Source organism: Cervus elaphus, chromosome 6, assembly GCF_910594005.1.
Source record: "Cervus elaphus chromosome 6, mCerEla1.1, whole genome shotgun sequence".
NCBI classification, from domain to species: Eukaryota; Metazoa; Chordata; class Mammalia; order Artiodactyla; family Cervidae; genus Cervus; species Cervus elaphus.
The window spans coordinates 48,013,097-48,031,713 of NC_057820.1; the positions used below are offsets into that span (position 1 = coordinate 48,013,097).

Consider the following 18,617-nt stretch of genomic DNA (forward strand, 5'->3'; position numbering starts at 1 on the left):
CAGACACACACACAGAGAGCAAGCTGGTCTATGCACGCACATACATCATACAGACTGTTCAAAGAGCCTGCAACCCCGAGTGTTGTGAGGGATGCTTGACTTAACAGGAATGGCTCTCTGGTAGCAAGACACAATACTTGTGTTCTGACAACGTAGAAAGTAATAAAATGTATATTGGTGGGGTTTGAGCCAGGTCTTGTGCAAGTGCGTATGCATTATTTCATTTGATTTTCTTTCAGCAGAGCCTTGGGAGAGATCCTGTTAGCTCGATTTTTCCACACCAGGAATCCGAGGCACAGGGAAATCTCAGCCTCATCAGCCAAATCTACAAGCACCTGACTCAGTGTTCATCAGGATATGATGTTAAAGCACTGCAGGGGAAGAGCTCTGCTAAGAAAAGTCTCCGTGAAAAATGTGTTTGGGAATTTTTGGCAGATGGGGAAAGGCTACTTCAGTGGTCATAGATTTAGGAAGTGATTTGAGTATAGCCCAGGCTTTAGGATTAAAGAACTGAAAAGAAATAAAGTGGTGAGGTTCCCTGCTTCAGACAGGTTTATCCAGAAAACAAATCAAATGCAGAGTTCAAATGCAGAGTGTTGACTTAACAACTTTATGTGAGTCCCTGGGTGCATCTGCAAAGGAAAGGGACCTCCCTGCATATCAAGAAGCCATGGAGAAGGCATCTGGCTGACTGAAGTGACTGTAACCTGATAGCCAGTTGAGCTGTGAAAGCCAACAGCGGGGATTTCTAGGCTGAAGTCTTAGTTCAGGGTTAGTCTATGTGGAGCCAAGATCCTAGAGTGAATTCTTCCTCCTGGAAACTTGTCTCTACCCCATTTTCTACATCAGAGGAGACTGGGTGACTTCCATTTCCCAATGGTGCATGAGTTCATATGTTTATATTTCATTTCAGTTCAGTTCAGTTCATTTCAGTCGCTCAGTCGTGTCCAACTCTTTGCTACCCCATGGACTGCAGCACACCAGGCTTCCCTGTCCTTCATCATCTTGAGGAGCTTGCTCAAACTCATGTCCATCCAGTCGGTGATGCCATCCAAACCATCTCATCCTCTGTCACCCTCTTCTCCACCTGCCTTCAATCTTTCCCAATGTTAAGGTCTTTTTCAATGAGTCAGCTCTTCGCATCAGGTGGCCAAAGTATTGGAGCTTCAGCATCAGTCCTTCCAATGAACATTCAGCACTGATTTCCTTTAGAATTGACTGTTTTAATATCCTTGCGTCAATTCTTTGGCACTCAGCTTTCTTTATGGTCCAATTCTCACATCCATACATGACTACTGGAAAAACATTAGTTTTGACTTGATGGACCTTTGTTGGCAAAGTAATGTCTCTGCTTTTTCATATGCTGTCTAGGTTGGTCATAGCTTTTCTTTCGACGAGCAAGCATCTTTTAATTTCATGGCTGCAGTCACCATCTGCAGTGATTTTGGAGCCCAAAAAATAAAGTTTGTCACCGTTTGCATTGTTTCCCCATCTATTGGCCATGAAGTAATGGGACCGGATGCCATGATCTTAGTATTTTTTGAATGTTGAGTTTTAAATCAGCTTTTTCACTCTCCTCTTTCACTTTCATCAAGAGACTTGAGTTTCTCTTTGCTTTCTGCCATAAGGGTGGTGTCAACTGCATAACTGCTGCTGCTGCTGCTAAATCACTTCAGTTGTGTCCGACTCTGTGAGACCCAATAGACGGCAGCCCACGAGGCTCCCCCATCCCTGGGATTCTCCAGGCAAGAACACTGGAGTGGGTTGCCATTTCCTTCTCCATCTGCATATCTGAGGTTATTGCTATTTCTCCTGGCAATCCTAATTCCAGCTTGTGTTTCATTCAGCCTGGCATTTCCCATGATGTACTCTGGATAGAAGTTAAATAAGCAGGGTGACAATATACAGCCTTGATGTACTCCTTTCGGAATTTGGAACCAGTCTGTTGTTCCGTGTCTGGTTCTAACTGTTGCTTCCTGACCTGCATACAGGTTTCTCAGGAGGCAGGTTAGGTGGTCTGGTATTCCCATCTCTTTCAGAATTTTCCACAGCTGCTTGTGATCCACACAGTCAAAGGCTTTGGCGTAGTCAATAGAGCAGAAATAGATGTTTTTCTGGAACTCTCTTGCTTTTTCAATGATCCAATGGATGTTGGCAATTTGATCTCTGGTTCCTCTGCCTTTTATAAAACCAGCTTGAACATCTGGAAAGTCTCTGTTCATGTACGTTGAAGCCTGGCTTGGAGAATTTTGGGCACTACTTTGCTAGCGTGTGAGATGAGTGCAATTGTGTGGTAGTTTGAGCATTCTTTGGCATTGCCTTTCTTTGGGATTGGAATGAAAACTGACCTTTTCCAGTCCTGTGGCCACTGCTGAGTTTTCCAAATTTGCTGGTATATTGAGTGCAGCAAAGGTCTAGTCAAGACTATGGTTTTCCAGTGGTCATGAATGGGTGTGACAGTTGGACTATAAAGAAAGTTGAGTGCCGAAGAATTGATGCTTTTGAACTGTGGTGTTGGAGAAGACTCTTGAGAGTCCCTTGGACAGCAAGGAGATCCAACCAGTCCATCCTAAAGGAGATCAGTCCTGGGTGTTCATTGGAAAGACTGATGTTGAAGCTGAAACTCCAATACTTTGGCCACCTGATGCGAAGAGCTGACTCGTTGGAAAAGACCCTGATGCTGGGAAAGACTGAGGGCAGGAGGAGAAGGGGACAACAGAGGATGAGATGGTTGGATGGCATCACCAACTCAATGGACATGGGTTTGAGTGGACTCCGGGAGTTGGTGATGAACAGGGAGGCTGGTGTACTGTGGTTCATGGGGACACACAGAGTTGGACACAACTGAGCGACTGAGCTGAACTGAACTGAGTGCAGCACTTTCACAGCATCATCTTTTAGGATTTGAAATAGCTCAGCTGGAATTCCATCACCTCCACTACCTTAGTTCATAGTGATGCTTCTTAAAGCCTACTTGACCTCACACTCCAGGATGTCTGGCTCTAGGTGAGTGATCACACCATCGTGGTTATCTGGGTCATTAAGATCTTTTTTGTATAGTTCTTCTGAGTGTTCTTCCCATCTCTTAATATTTTCTGCTGTTAGGTCCATACTGTTTCTGTCCTTAATTGTGCCATTCTTTGCATGAAATGTTCCCTTGGTGTCTCTAATTTTCTTGAAGCCATCTCTAGCCTTTCCCATTCTATTGTTTTCCTCTATTTCTTTGCATTGATCACTTAGGAAGGTTTTCCTATCTCTCCTTGCTATTCTTTGGAACTCTGCATCCAAATGGATATATTTTTCCTTTTCTCCTTTGCCTTTTGAAAATATAAATATGTTTGTATTTTCTCTTCCCCAAATCTTGTGAAAATGGCAGAGATTACGACAAATATGGGGCTTCCCATGTGGCGCTAGTGGTAAAAATGCCTGCCAATGTCAGAGACATAAGAGAGGCAGGTTTGATCTCTGGGTGGGGAAGATCCCCCAGAAGAGGCAACCCACTCCTCCACTCCAGTAATCTTGCCTGGAGAATCCCATGGACAGAGGAGCCGGGCAGGCAGCAGTCCATAGGGTCACAAAGAGCCGGACACAACTGAAGCGACTTAGCATGCACACACACACATAACAAATATGATTAAGTTCATGGCATATTACACTCTTTATCACAAATAATTTATTTCCTCTCCATTAGATCATAATCCACAAGAGCAGTACTTCTGCAAGCATTTAGAAAAATAATATACCCTCAAACTGTCTCCAGACAGTAAACCTAACAATGCAGTAACATCTATAGAGCTTTGAAGGAAGTAGGATGTGACCAAAAAGATTCCAAGTTTTCATTTTGGCTTATGTGCAGATAAACAAACAAACAAAAGCCACCCAAATACTTCAGCTGAGTGAGTAGGAGACATGTGAACAAACAGACAAGGAGGAGGCACCGTGGAACCTTTACATTCTTGAAACCACAGGAGAAGATAAGCCAAGATCACAACTGGCAGAGGATGAGCTGAAGCCCGACTCTGCAGACACCACTCCAATTTGTGCTAATGGAATTAAAATCCACAATCAAATTAAATAAGCAGTAACTAGAGGCAGGCCAACCCATCCAACTAACTCCTCTTGGGGATTAGGGAGGGATATGGGAGAGAATTTTTGCAGTGGGTGAAGAGTGAAGAGCAGAAGAGATGGGCTTGGGTTGTAAATCAGGAGGATCATGCTCAACCTGCAGCCTCAGGGATTTCTCGGGGCCTGCACACTGCCATCTCTCCTGCTCGTGTGGTTGTTGTAAAGAAAGCGGATGCTCTTGCCTCCCCTATTCCTTCTGATCTTTTTCACTATTTAGGAAGAACCTTAGGATTAGGAAAAGAGAGCTCGCTCTCCAGGTGCGGTGATAATGGCAGGCTGCTGTGGTCACTGAACTTCTTCTATTGCCCTTACTGTTGCCAAAGAGAGTCTGGCCCACCCAAAAGGGAGAAAATACATAGATGGGAGAGATGGCACCATAGGTGGAAAATGCCAGCTGGGGGAAAATAAATTTAGAGCCTTCTTGCACACCATACACCAAAATTAATTCCACATGGATTAAACAGTTAATATTAATAACAATAATGGAACAAAATTTCTGTAGAAAAATATTAGCTAGTATTTATATCATCGTTGGATAGAGAAAATTTTCCTAAGCTAAAAAGGAACAGAAGAAATCATAACGGGAAACTCAGTAGCTAGGATGCCATAAAAATGTTTAACTTTGTTATAGTCAAAAAAGCATTGAAAAATTAAAAGCAAATTACAAAATAAGAAAAAATATTTGCAACTTTTATAAAACCAAGAGCTAATACTAACTTTATAAAACGGTTTTATAAATTAACAAGAACAAACAATACAATAGGGGGGAAAAAAGCAAATGCTATGAATAGATATACAAGATCACACAAAGGAAAGACCAAAGAAATTAAACTGAAGCAATTAGATGCTATTTTTTCACTGTTAGAAAAGACTGACATAAATGATATTATATTATGGTGCCAAAGATTCTATCAACTGCATAACCTCTCATCCTGCCGGTGGTGTATCCTTTCTAGAAGAAAACTTGGTGTAGATGACAGTAATCCTAAAAATGTGCATCTACTGTGATCTAGCAATTCTATTTTTGGATGTTTATCCTAAGGAAACAATCAGGGAATTTTTTTTAAAAATGAGAGTCACATTGAGTGCTTACATACAGAACAATCTGCTAAGCTTTTAATCATGGATCATATCATTCAATTTTTATAACAGGCTTAATGAGGTCAGAAATTTGCCAAGTCGAAAGAATCTGCCAAGTTACCTCCTAGTAGGGATAGAGTCAGGCTTTTTGAACCCAAGCTTTTGGATCCCAAAGTCAGTCCTAAACTAAATATGATGTAGTTAAACCATAAAATGAAAGTGTTATTCACTCAGTCATTTCTGACTCTTTGCAACCCCATGGACTGTAGCCTGCCAGGCTCCTCTCTGTCCATGGGATTTTCCAGGCAAGAATACTGGAATGGGTTGCCATTTCCTTCTCCAGGGGATTTTCCCAACCCAGGAATCAAACCCAGGTCTCCTGCATTGCAGAAGGATTCTTTACCGCCTGAACCAACAGAAATTGCCTTTAAAAACTAAAACAGAGTTACCATATGATCCAGCAATCCCACTCCTGGGCATATATCTAGAAAGAGGACAGCTCTAATTTGAAAATATACATGTACCTCAGTGTTCACTGCAGCACTATTTTCAATAGCCAAGACATAGAAGCAACCTAAATGTCCATTGAAAAATGAATGGGTAAAGATGTGATACATATAGCACATATACAATGGAATATCACTCAGCCATTAAAAAGGAATGAAACAAGGCTATTTGCAGCAACATGGATGGACCTAGAGATGATCACACTAAGTGAAGTAAGTTAGATAGAAAAAAATAAATATTATATATCACTTCATGTGAAACATTACAAAATGATACAAATGAATTTATTTACAAAACAGAAATACAGTCACAGACATAGAAAACAAACCCATGGTTACCAAAAGGGAAACGGGCAGAGGAGGGAAAAATTAGGAATTTGAGATTAACAGGCGGCTTCCTTGGTGGCTCAGCAATAAAAAAAAATCCACTTGGAATTCAGGAGACATGGGTTCTATCCCTAGTTTGGAAAGATCCCCTGAAAAAGGAAATGGCAACCCACTCCAGTATTCTTGCCTGGAAAATCCCATGGACAGGGGAGCCTGGAGGGGCTACAGTCCCTGGGGTTGCAAAGAGTCACGACTGAGCAGCTAAACAACAACAACAACAACAAACTACTACATATAAAATAAATAAACAACAAGGACCTACTGTATAGCACAGGGAACTGTATTCAATACCTTGAAGTAACCTATAATGGAACAGAATCTAAAAAAGAAGATATATAGATATATATAACTGACTTTGCTGAATACCTGAAACATTGTAAATCAGCTATGCCTCAATTAAAGAAATCTAAAAAAATAAATAAATATGAATGTACTAAGACAAGAGACCACTATGCAGATGCCAAGAATCGTGTTTACAACTAGAGTTCCTAATCTGGAATCCACAGACGAATCTGAGAGCCTCCTGAAATAGAGTTATCAGTTTTTCTACATATGTACATTTTTTTCCTGAAATGTGAGTTCATGACTTTTCTCAGTAAGTCCAAGACCCATTTTGAGGAATATTTAATGACAAATGAGAAATTCCCTGTTGACATAATCTTAAGTGATAAAGTTATAAACATATATTAACATACACTTATATTTTAGTAAATATATTTTATATATATGTAAACTTAGAGGGAATTTCTCCAATGTATATCTGAGTGGTAGTATTAAAAGGGATTTTTATTCTCTTTTTTGTGTTTTACTGTATTTTTCAAAATTATACATATATTTTATAATCAGAAAAATAAAAAAATTTTTATAGTTTAAAATCCAGAGGAAAAATACATTCTACAAATATAAAAGTGAAAATCATGTAATCAATCTATAGGCCATAGGATGATACAGAAAAAGAGGCCAAAGATACAATTTATAATAGACAAATTATATTCTATTTATTAAATAGGAAAAGTTTTACCCCACTAATATTTAAATAAACATATAATATGAAACTTAAAAAAAAAAAGTCAAATAGAGTATCAAAGTAACATTTAATTGTGGTAATGCCATAGAAGCACACCTTTGATGGTGAGTGGGTATTTGATGCAACTTCTGGGGAAAGCACTTTGATAATATAGCCCTGCTCGACATTTTTTTAAAAATTTGAATTATTCCAAGTGAGGTGCCAGAAACCCTGACTCAAGCTGCTTTGAGCCAAAAAGGGAGTTTAGTGACTCATGAGAATGAAAAACCTCCTGGTGTGGCTGGCCCCCAGGTCACAGTGAGGATCGGTCTCCGTCCATTTCTCAGCTCTGCTTTCCTCTATGTCATCTTAACGTTCACTTTCTCTCCAGGGGGCTGTTTTTCCAGAAATATCCACCAGCTCAGAACCACCCATGGACAGAGAAAGCTTACTTCCCAATGATTTTCATAAAAGTCTTGGGGTAAGTTTGACCCTGGAACTGTGCCCATCCTCAAAAAAGACATTGTAGCCACAAAGCGGAACACTCTCCCTTGAACTTGGGGTGGTCTCACCCCCACATGAGACACAGGAACTCAGATTTGGGTCGGGGATTCCCCAAAGGAACACTGGGTGCTGTTAACAGATGGAGGAAATATGGATATTGGGCAGGCAGAAACTAGAGCGGCTCACCCTGCTGACTTGGAGAAATCATCTGAATTGCAGACAATTTATTCAGGAAGCTAAAATAAGACTGTGGTAACAGAAAAAAAAATTTAGAAAGAACGTAAATATTCAGCAATATGCAACTGATTGAGCATAGTACACATTATTCATATAATAGAACAGTTTGTATTAAAAAGCTTAATAATCTGAAATGAAGAAAGTTAATTATACAACAGAATGTAGATACAATTTGGTCCCAATTTCTTTAAAAATATTGATATATTTGCATTCAAAAGGACTGGACCAATGTATACAAAATATAGTGGATGATGGATGATTTTTGTATTCTTATATTTGCTTTATCTCTCCTCTCAACCACCACCGCCTCATAGAAACTGAAATTGTCAAACAAGTAGATCGAGTATATAGTTATATTGTGTTTTAATCAATAAAACAGGGAAGTTTCCTAAATTCCTTGAAGCAACTTGAATTACAATAATGTTTGACCACTTTTGTTGAAAGGAAGCAGGAAAATTTTCTTCTAATGGAATCCATCAAACAGGAGAGTTGGTTGGAATATTCCTCTCAGCTGGTTTGTATCTAAGAACAACACGGCCTGGTGATTATGCCTGATTTGTATAATCAAGCCTATTTTCCAGGATAAATGTCAATTTCTAACAGTGTTAATTATACTTCAATTACTAGCTAATGACAGATATAACCAGGGACTATCTTCTGTGCCCAAAAAGCGTTCCGCACTTAAAATGCTGGTCCGCAGTAAAGGTTTCACCACTCTCCCAAGGCAGAGGTTCCGATAAACCAAAATGGCATTAAAGCAAAGAAACAATTACCTTAGGACACATCTTGCAACAGATGGACAAAATCAATCAAGATAAAGCACAGATGCTCAGACAGAGTTCACAGCTCTGGCCACCTGACGCTGAGATGAGGAGTGTCCTTCCTGGGAAGGGGTTTGTTGGGTCCACTCTTACTGCTTGGAGCACTCGATGCTTCTTTAACGGTTATTGCAAAACCAACACAATTTTCACTTTTTTCCTGAAAGTGAAAATCCTCTTTGGATTGCTTTTGGTTAGGGAAAACAAGGACTAATATGTAGGTCTTTTGTAAAAGTAAAATGGTGTGAAGTGAATTTTGGAAAAGGGGAGGATACCCATGTTACATTTATATAACTGGCATGAAAGCCTGAATATTTCGAGTTGGTGGGGGCTTGGATTGTCATTCCTGGTGCATGCAGACATGTTAAAACCTGCTCAGGTTTTATGGGTGACCTGTTGGACTCTGCAGGCGGAGGTCCTATTTATGGAAGCCTTACTGTAGAGTGGCCAGATGTAGCAAATAAAAGCATAGAATGCCCAGTAAAATTTGAATATCAGGTAAACGATAAAGTTTTTAGTATAGCTGTCCCAAATATTTTATCAGGCATCACTACCTGGAGAAAGAGGACGGTTAGAAAACTGGACTGAAGTGAGAAACCTGCAGTGCAGTGGTGGCTGCTGAGGGCTGGGAGCACCACGTGGCTGGGAAGCAACCCCCAGGTTTCAGGGAATACACTAGATGGGAAGAGCAGAGGCACTAGGCTCGGGCCAGGGCTGGTGCCTGGGGAGTGATGAAGAGGAGACAGTGAGGCCCCTCCTTGTCTCCCGAGGAACATGGCCTGGTTCCGGGTGGAGAGAAGCACTGCTGTTGCTGTCTCTGATTAAACGTGCTCTGTAGATGAAGTCCAGTCTCATAAAGCGGAAGGAAGACATTGATGTACACCACCACTACAGCAGGAAGTAATCTGGGAATGAGGATGTGTTCACTGGGCACAGAGTGGCTCTCAAGGGGGACAGAAAGCCAAGAAGGAAGCCCTGGGGAGGACCAGTGGAGAGAGGTGGAGTCCAGGATGTCCGTGGAGGAAGGTATTTATGTTCACCCAACTCATATGGCCAAACAGTCACTCCACTGAGCAAAACCGGTTGTTTTGCTCCCCAGAGTTCCTCCCCTTTTCTCCTGGGAGATAGACCCCTCCTTTGGGGTGGGAGGATCATGGTGGGGGCCGGGGTGTGGAAGTGGGGAGGGGGAGGGTATTGCATGTCCAACGGCTGTTGTCATAAAGTCCAAATGGAAGCCACTGCCTTCCTAAAGGAACCCATCTCTGAGTTATCAGGGACTGGTTTAGGGATGGACCTCCAGACCCTTCTTAATAGCTTGGAGAATTCCTAGGCAGGGGGTAGGTTTTACTGTCAGCTTGTAAGGAGAAATTCACTATAGGCAAAATTGTCCTTGAAAATCCTTTAGATACACATAACAGTATAATAATTTTTTTCATGAAGGTCACAGTGACACATCACCCCAGTATTGGAACAGAGGGCTGTTTTTTCCTCTGAGCACCAGAGGAAGTGACCAGCTTGCATTTCAGGGTCAGGTTATATGAAATGACTCTCTGGACCTTTGCTCCAGGTTATCAGGCCACGACAAGCGCTGGGACCTCAGGTACAGCAGATTCTCTTCTCCGGGCTTGGACCCACTGTACTTAGTGGCCAACAGTGTCACCCACACACAATCATCATCTCTCTGTTATTTTCCCCTCATCCAACTCAAAGAATTGATTTTGTAAATGATAAAGTGTGTATATGACGTGACCCCAGGAACCAACCTCTTAACCTCAGTGACTGGTTCAGTAAGCAGAAATTGATCCACCATTAGAACAGACCCTGATGCTGGGAAAGATTGAAGGCAGGAGGAATAGGGGACAACAGAGGACAAGATAGGTGGATGGCATCACCGACTCGATGGACATGAGATCAGAAGACAGTAAGGGGAAGCCTGCTGTGCTGCAGTCCATGGGGTTGCAAAGAGTGGGACACAACTGATCGACCAAACAACAACAAAGTCAATTAATGTCCTTTCCTGTTGTCAGGCGAGTGTATGCTCCTCGGTTCTTTGTCTCGTCACAACAAAAATTTGGAGTGACGGACATTAAAGCCCCTCGGCGGGTCACAGCTCTCGGAGGACAGGCCGTGTTATAGCTCTTAAATAAATCAGTGTTACAGCTCAGTGTCACAGCTCTATTTTATTTAGATAATAGCAGGAAAATCCATCTTTGAGGCATGAGAGTACGTGGATCCAAAGACGCGAAAAGAGCACCCCATCGCGCCGGAGAGAGAGAGAGAGATAAGAGGGCTTTGGCTCCTCTTTTTATGTTTTTTTGTTCCCCCTGGGCCTGTCCTATGCAAATTGGGCTTAGGCAGGAGCATTGTTTGTTTTACCTGAGGTTCTCACTCTGGTCCTCAGACCTTCCTTTGTTCTATTTTCGAGGGTTTTTCCCTTCCAGGTCTTTTAGCCACCGCCATTTTGGACTCTTTTTCCCTATTCTAACTACCTAACACTATGATTTTTTTTAAATGAGAATCACAAGGGAAAGCCCTCTTGTTAAGAAGCTGGCAAGTTGTGAACCCAGAAACTGATAACTAACCATAGCTCCATTTTGTAAAACCACCCAGCTTGGCAGAATAAAGCCAAAAATAAAAGCCTAAATAAAGTTGATGAGAAGTGAAGAGAAAAAATGCAGGCAGGTTCCTGTCTTGGTTCTTCCCAACAACACTCCTCACATTCCTGGTTATGCGAGCTGATCCGTCTTCCCTTTCAGCCAAGCTAGTTCAAGTTGCAAGTGAAGGAGTCCTTGAATAATAAAACCGTTTTTACCTAGTGTGAAAGTGTGAAAAAATTGGGAATTAGTTGTTTAGTAATTTTACAGGTGGTATTTGGCTATTATTTGGTTACTTTTGCTGTAACTCATCTTCCTGGATTGCAGCCCAGTCTCATGCAGCCAGGGGAAGAATGGGCTCCATTAAGTTGTTGCACAAAATAAGCAGTTGTTAATATAGTGTAATCTGTCATCAAGGTATTACCAGCTTCCCATACTGGGAGGTGATCTTACTTACTGAATACATCAGAGCGGCATAACTCACCTAGTTCCTGTGTGGGAAGGATCTTGGTATCTCAGTGTTGGTCTGTGCAGCTTTTGCTTCCAAACCTTCTGCTACTTTGTCTGAGGCTTTGATTCTTTGTGTCCTTGCATGACTTTTCCCAGACTATCTTGCTTGCTCTGATAACACGTCAGATCTCATCCAGCAATCATCTTTGTAAAAATACCATCTCCTCTGCTTCTGGATCACGTGATTCAATGCGCACCTCCTAGTCCCTACAGGAGGCATCAGTTGAGAGTTGATTTAATCCACGTCCTCCTTTGTGTTATCTCAAAGTCTGTATCAGAAGGGCCATCAGTGTTCCACTCACTCCTCAGTGATTTAACAATAGGGGTTTGCTTTACATGAGAAGATTGTTTTCTTTTTCTTTTCTTTGCTAAACTTCCATTCTTTAACCAGTCCCATCCTTGTTTTCACCTATTCTCACCTATTCTTTAACTTTCTTACCACTATCAACTAAACAGAAAGCTGAGAAGTCTTGCTTTCCTGGAGTCCTAATATTTTAATGGGCTTCTGATACATAGAAGACTTTCCTGGGGACTTCACATAGCGGTCTTTGTATGGCATAAAGGCTTATATCGGGAGGCATTTTTCATCTGATAAACTGAAAAGAAATAAACAGTATCTACAAAGCTCTAGCAGGATATTAAACTGAGAATTATTTGATCTAAACATGAAAAGCTCCAGTGATATTTTTAAAGGCCCCCATCTGAAAGATTACTTCTTGTTAAACAGAAAACACAATAAATAGCAAAAATGAGATTTAAAAAATGTTTTATTAAAATTAGACACCACTAATTAGTTTGAATTTCAGTTAAAAATACTTTTTTTTTCCATCACTCCATACAAAGTAGAAAAACATTAACATTTTTGAATTTGGGAAGTATTATTTTGAAATTTTCTTCAAAGCTGGCTCTCTTGGAATAATCTGAAGCATCCTGCCCATCACACAAGAAGCAAATCATAAAAACAACCTCTTACTCATTTAACCTTGGTAAGTAATGATATGTGTTCATGGAATAACAATGAATACTGGTTTCATAGGATCCTAAGACAAGACTGTGGTCTGTTAACAGTTTTATATTTCATGTATTCTTTTCTTACTCTCAATATTGAATTAGTCTTGCCATCCAATAGATCTGAGAATTATTACCAATAGATGCTGCTTTCCAGATCCGTCATTGCTATCCATTGACCCACTTTGTGTAGAGTATTAGCTGGGTGAGAGTAGATAAGGTCACTGCATCCCCCCTACCACTTCTCAGAATCATGCTGCAAGGACTTACAGGGGCTGGAGATGGGGAGATTATAAACTGGTGCTAGTATTTATCATACTTGTTTTCACTCTCTCCAAACTGGTCAAATATAAATTGCTTTTCAGAAAATCTGATATTTTGTAATATATGTGACACATATAAGTATATATGTGTGTATGACCTATATTTTAATCATATGTGTATACATGTGTGTGTCTGTATATATATATGTGTGTATATATATATATATATATATTTCTCCTATTACTCTAGATTTAGAATTATCTATAATTAGTAGGCATGGATTCTGAAATTTTCAGGATTCTTTTTTTTTTTTTTTGTCCTTTCCCTTCCCTTTGAGGTCTCTTTTATTGGCCCCAGGATTCTTTTTGTAATGTTGTATTTTTTAAAATATTTATTTATTTACTTTGGTTGCACCAGGTCTTAGTTGCTTCATGCAGGATCTAGTTCCCTGACTTAGCCACTGGACCCACTGGACCACCAGGGAAGTCCTATAATATTGTATTATAAAAAGGCTCTAATTCAAAACTGTGTATTAATCTCCCAACAATTATCAAGACAGTAGAGGGCTTCCCTGGTAGCTTAGATGGTAGAGAATCTGTCTGTAATGCTGCAGACCTGAGTTTGATCCCTAGGTCAGGAAGGTCTCCTGGAGAAGGAAATGGAACCCACTCCAGTATTCTCGCCTGGAGAATTCCATGGACGGAGGAGTGTGGTGGGCTAAAGTCCATGGGGTCACAAAGAGTCGGACACAACTAAGTGACTAACACACACACAGGATGATAGAGGTAGGTAGATAGATATGCGATCTGTTTCATATTCTCAAGGACTTTGCTGCTCCAAGTAAACAGTCAATGACAATACAAGGGATATTGTGATGAACTGTATATATTCAAGTTCAAATAGAGATAGATGGTGGTGATGAATTCTGACTGTGAAGTCTAAGCCTGGTTAACCAACAAGTGTCTAGACTTTCACTGTATGAAGGAAGGCAAGGACATTCCAGAGAAGAAGAGCTTGAACAAAGTCATGGGTACATGACTTCCACAGAAGCACAGGGAGTGTGCACAAGCGGCCAGGACAAGAAAAAATATACAGAAAGATAGGTGGGAGAGGTAAAGTATGTAGGGGCTATGTGAAGTGAAACTGAAAGTCGGAAAGTCATGTCCGACTCTTTGTGACCCCCATGGACTGTAGCCTATCAGGCTCCTCTGTCCATGGAATTCTCCAGGCCAGAATACTGGAGTGGGTAGCTGTTCCCTTCTCCAGGGTATCTTCCCAACCCAGGGATCGAACCCAGGTCTTCCACATTGCAGGCAGATTCTTTACCATCTGAGCCAGCAGGGAAGCCCAAGAACACTGGAGTGGGTAGTCTATCCCTTCTCCAGCAGATCTTGCCGACCCAGGAATCAAACCGGAGCCTCCTGCATTGCAGGAAATGGCTATGAAGGGCTGTTTGTTTGTTTGGTTTTTAATTTTTTATTGTCATGTAAAGATCTTGAACTTTATTCTGTGGACAGCAGAAAGTCAGCTAAGTTTTCTATGCAGGGAAATGACATATCCAGATTCAAGACTCAGAAAGACAATTCCAGAAACTTAGGGTAAATGGACAGAAACAGGCGTAAGAACAGTGAGTCAAGCTAGGAGGCTATTATGGTAATGCCAATGGAAATTAATGGTAACTTATCCTGAAGAATAAGCATGGAAATTGAGAAAAGATACAATTGTGGTGCCAGAGAGAGATGACTCAAAGCAAAATTAGGTTCTAATTTGGAAGACTGGGTGGATGGTAATAACATTAACTGAGCTACAGATCATAGGCAAAGTAGCAAGTATGAGCCCAGGTTTTGAATACATTGGGTAGGGACTTCCCTGGAGGTCTGGTGGTTAAGATTCTGTGCTTCCACTGCAGGGGACACAGGTTTGATCCTTTGTTGGGGAACTAAGATTCTGCCCCAAAATAAAATAAGTAAATAAATACATTGGATGCTGAATGTTTAGATATTAGACCAGTTGGATTCCAATATGCAAATGAACTTTGGTTCTGAAGCCTGAGACAGAAAACTGGGAATAGGTATAAATAGATGTATAGCAATTGTCACACCTGCCTCTACTTTCTGATAATATGATTGATTCTGCAAGCTGAAAATCTTTCTTTTACAAAAAATACCCAGATATGCTACATAAAAGATAACAAACATCCTTTTAAAGACACAGACAAGCCCATAACAGAACCCTGGAAAACCTCCATTCCATCTAATGGGCATTCCAGGGCTTATGGAGGCTGGAGATGGGGGCATAAGAAGTAGTATTTCAAAATGTAATAGTTAAAGGTTTCCCAGACTTGGAAAAAGATGATTCCAGATTCAGGAAGCATGGTGAGTCCTGAGAATGGTAAACAGAAATAATTTCATACCTAGATACATTGTAGTAAAAATGAAAAAAAGACAGGCTATCTTAGTTGTATGACTTTTGGCTTTACCGTCCTCATTTTTGGATAAGATTGAATTGGATAATGTCTAAAATCATTCACTTCTCAGATATCTGGGTGAATGTCAGTTATTAGGGATGTGAAAAATAGGATGACCGCTTCTGTAAAGCAGCGCCTTCGCTCCACCACACACTTCTATCTTCCATTACACTCTTCTTCAGGCTCTCTTGTTACTTGTCAAATCCTTGCTGTTCCTAGGATTTAGTCAGGGGCTCTTTTTCCCTCTACACACTCTTAGATGACTTAACTCATTCACTTGCCTTTAGCCCTGAACTGTAGAGAATGACTCTCAAATCTCTACGTCTAGCCCCCAATCCACTACAGACACTGCAAACATGGCATGAACTAGAATTCATTCTCTCCACCCCTCACCGCTGTTCTTGACCTCAATTAATGGCATGGCCATCATCAGCTTCTTGCCCTTATGTGTTTCTGTAGCCAGAAACACACTTATTCCTTTTCTTCATCTGGTAACAGCCAGTCCATCCTTCAAACTTCACTTCAAATCTCACTTCCTCTGTGAGGCCCTGGAACTCACCTTTGGTCTCCCTGTGAGTCGAGTGTCATCTTCTCTGGTTCCCCAAGTTGCCGTTACAGCCTCCCCAACCTGTACTATTTTTGACATCTACCTTCTCCAGCAGACACAGGTGTGGGGAGTGGGAGCTGAGCCAGTGCTGTTTCGTGTCCGGAGCACTGCTTTGTCGTGGCTCCTGTCTTGAGAGAGACCCACTTTGAATATAGCTGAATGAACGGGCGATGGGTTAATGAATGGATGTGTCTTATCCATCCAACACAGGGCGAGCCAAGAGAGTGGCTTTAGTGTAATACCGTCAGCTGGTGACCACACTCACTTCAGTTAAGTTGGCTGTGGTCTGCAGTCTGGTGTGAAGACAGAAATGCGTGCAGAGCACACTGGTGGGTTTCCAGGCCGCCTGATTTCCACAGCAGGGTGCTGCCAATCATTGTCATAAAGCCGTCGCCACAGCTCTGCTCCAAATGACCTGAAGTGAAACTGTCTGGGCTGTGGACTGGAATATTAAATGACATTGTGTTTCTGCGGCTAGCTGAGCTGCTTGAGTCACAGCTGCAGTAAAAACGTTTTAACAAAATTAAAATCTCTGTGGGGGAGGGGAGACAGAGCATAAAGGAGGCTGGGCAGAATGCAGAGATGGAGCCAGGCAGGGGAGGGAAACCATGGTGTTGCCTAATTTCTACACTTAGTTATAATAGGAAAGAAGAGGTTGAGACTGAGAGGTCTGCATCTGTGATTTAAAATAATCTAAAATTTGTTCCCCATTGAATTGAAAAAAAAAAAAAAAAGGTAAGAAATTCTGGAAAATACACACACAAGTCAAAAGGGGCCATGGGGCGAAGGAATAAAAGCTGTCCCCTGCCAGAGCAAATTGAAACAGATCAATTACCTCTTGTCACTTCCTATTTCCAAACTAATGAATTACCGTTTAAAAAGCTTGGCTCTGTGCACTGCTGGGTTTAGTACAAAGGAGGAAATTTCTGATGTGTATCTCATGCAAAGGGAAAATGATTGGGATGATAAAGTACTGCTGCTTCTTTAGGGAATCAACATAAATAATTCTTGTTCATACGGAAAAACTAGAACTTGAAAAATCTTTATGGTAAGTTAGAGTCCTGAGGATCATGTTCTAGTTTATTGTTACTCAAATGAATATGTCTAGGTGTCACCTTGAACAAAGGAAAGAAAATATAAGGTAGCTTTCTTTGGTAGCTTTGCTCCATTTAAAAAGGAAGAAATACCCCAAGGTTCATAGCGACACTATTTACAATAGCCAAGACATAGAAGCAATCTAATTGTCTATCAATAGTTGACTGGATAAAGAAGATGTGATATATATACAATGGACTATTATTCAGTGATAAAAAGAATGAAATAGTGACATTTGCTGCAACATGGATGGACCTAGAGATCATACTAAGTGAAGGAAATAGACAAATATCATATGATCGCTTATATTGAGGACTATCATATATTCCAGTATCACTTACATGTGGAATCTAGAAAAATGATACAAATGAACTTATTTACAAATCAGAAATAGACTCAGAGACATAGAAAACAAACTTACGGGTACCAAAGGGGAAAAGAGGGGAGGGAGGGAAAAATTAGGAGCTTGGGATTAATAGAAACACACTAGTATGTATAAAATAGATAAACGACAAGGACCTACCATATAGCACAGAGAGCTACCTCAGTATCTTAGAGTAAGCTATAATGGAAAAGAATCTGAGAAAAGAATATATATATTTGAATCCCTTTTGCTTTACACCTGAAACATATATTATAAATCATCTATGCATCAGTTTAAAAAAAAAAAAGCAAAAATAACTTGTCATCTCATTGTTTTCCAGGGCCTGAGAGTACAAAGGTGAGTTAGATGAGATTTCTGCAACTCACAGACAAATGTAAAAAGATGAGACAGGGCCCAACCGAGAGTACCAAAGACCAGCAAAGACCACAAAGGCAGGAAGAACTATTGGACCCAGGAGGGACCAGAGGCGGGCACTGAAGGTCAGGAATCCACTTTCCCCAAAGTCTTAAATCTATAGGCTGTGGGGAACTGAGCTTCTAAGCAAAGAGAGTGATATTTTTAAATAAAACTCTGATAGTAATTTGAAGGCCAGCCTGAATCCATGACACCCTTGATGACATCATTCCACTTTCCTGCATGTAACTGATACAGGGGTTTTCATTTTCAGGAAAGCATACTGAAATGCAGGTGATTTTAAACTAAATTTATCACAAACTTTGGTACTTTAACTATTACTAAATTATTGACCATGTGCTTCATAACTGATCGTGGCTGGGAAATGCTAGAGCAAGGATGGTCATGTGTGTTCTGTGGACACTTGGGGGTTCAGGGAAGGTGTCTTGGGAAGGAGGGGTAGGTAAGAATATAGAGCCTGGACCATCCCCATCACACACACACACGTACAAAACACACTTCAACCAAAGTAGCTGCACTTTAATTATGGTAGATCTATCACCAACATTTTGTTTTAATAAGATGTTCCACCGCTTTTTAAAAAAGTTGTTTGCAGAATGGATAGAAGATG

At 40.8% G+C, this 18,617-nt stretch overlaps 1 long non-coding RNA gene across 1 annotated transcript; it reads right to left on the minus strand.

Annotated features, from left to right (window-relative positions):
* Positions 1 to 11,096: 11,096 nt before the first annotated feature.
* On the minus strand, positions 11,097 to 17,217 carry LOC122696608. The gene is made up of 3 exons (XR_006341794.1): positions 16,066 to 17,217; positions 11,742 to 11,974; positions 11,097 to 11,475 (listed from the first exon to the last, which is right to left on the minus strand). It is a non-coding gene; the product is annotated as an uncharacterized LOC122696608 (long non-coding RNA).
* Positions 17,218 to 18,617: the final 1,400 nt, after the last annotated feature.